Source organism: Nothobranchius furzeri, chromosome 13 (assembly GCF_043380555.1).
Source record: "Nothobranchius furzeri strain GRZ-AD chromosome 13, NfurGRZ-RIMD1, whole genome shotgun sequence".
NCBI classification, from domain to species: domain Eukaryota; kingdom Metazoa; phylum Chordata; class Actinopteri; order Cyprinodontiformes; family Nothobranchiidae; genus Nothobranchius; species Nothobranchius furzeri.
Window position 1 is genome coordinate 56,537,905 of NC_091753.1, and position 1,950 is coordinate 56,539,854.

Sequence of the window (1,950 nt, forward strand, 5' to 3'; positions counted from 1 at the left end):
ACATGGTTTGAGTTGTTACTGGGATTGGCTAATGACAAAACATGGTAGCCAGCGCCAGCCGGGCACTACCTTGCGTGTCCTCGAATCAGTTCAAAATATTCTACCAGATAGCCCTCCCTCTCTCAGACGGTTTCTGCTACAGATATTCCAGATCCAAATGCGTACACTAGACACGGGACGGGACTACCTGGCTCCTGCCAGGTTAGCTTGGTATCTGACCGAGGTTCACGCTTTGCTTGTCCACCGCGGTGATATATCTGCAAGTCCGTCGTTCTCTGCTTCGGTGGTGAGTGCGACACGAAACTATGAACCGAGCCCTAGAGCCACGTGCGTTGACAACGGCGCATTCGCTGACCTTTGACCGCAGTGGACCAGCGAAGCCCAATATCCTCGGTCAGCTTACCTAATTATGAATTTGATACTAAGCAGGCCGGAGCTGCTATCACATAGGGGTTGATCTACCGCGGTTTTCTGGTTAAAATCGCCCGAAAACTCTGTTAGCCTCCAGTTAGTATGTAGCTACCGCTGACCTCCGACCGTGGAGGACGAGCTGATCTGAAAGGCCAGGGCTCCCAGTCGCAGCGGTCTGGCTCTGCTTGTAATTTAACAGTCCCAGTCCGTATTAGCTCAGAGGCGAGCAGAATGACTACAGCCCCACCCTCAGCTCCACCTCTTTTGCCATTTTTGGATTATTTGGACGCAATCTCGGTCGGAAAAAAAACAGTGGTGGGAACCAGAAATTTTGACTTCAACGTTCCCCCTGGTTGAGCAATAGGCAGGCTGTCCATATTTTTATATGTCGATGGTCCCCATTAAGGTCTCTCTGGTATCTGCTGCTCTCCTCCTCAGCTCCTTCTAGTCAGAGGCTAACGAGTCTCTGCGCACCTGTGGGTGTGATATAGCTGAATGCTCTGTTTCTCAGTCTGCAGCCTGTGCAGTCATTAAAGTTGTTCCTGGGAACTTTCACACAAAACAATGCATGCCTAAAAATCACCAAATCACGTAAATTTGAAAAAACAATTTAACATGGACGTTTGGGCCCAGTTTCAGAAAGACTGAAGGCATTCACTCGCGGGTTGAAAATTAGATGATGATTAACAGAAATAACTGATTTCATTGCTCTCTGCCCTATTGTTGATACAGCAGGGGGCGCCATCACACCGAGATGACTGGAGAGTGCAGCAGAACGTGTGACAGTCTTCAGGGTAGCCGACTCAAACACACGTTTAAAAACAAGAAACGAAGCAAAGAAGGTAGAAAGAAAACATAAAACATTACAAATAAAAATTCTCAGACTCAAAAATGTAATATTTTAAAACTAATATAGAGATATACACGCAAACCCAAACACACACACACACACACACACACACTCACACTCACACACACACACACACATACACACACGCACACACACACACACACTCACACATACACACACACACACACACATACACACACACACACACACACTCACACTCACTCACTCACACACGCATACACACACACACACACACACACACACACACACACACACACACACTCACACTCACTCACTCACACACGCATACACACACACACACACACTCACACTCACTCACTCACACACGCATACACACACACACACAGACACACACACACACACACACACTCACACATACACACACACATACACACACGCACGCACACTCACACACACACACACACACACACTCACACATACACACACATACACACACGCACGCACACTCAAACATGCGCGCACACACACACACACACACGCAAACTCAAACGCGCGCGCGCACACACACACGCACACAAACCACCGCGCGCGCGCACGCACACACACGCTAACTCACACAGACACCCACACACACACATACGCACACGCACGCAAACTACCGCGCGCGCACGCACACACACGCACACTTAGTGATTAGCTGTACTTTG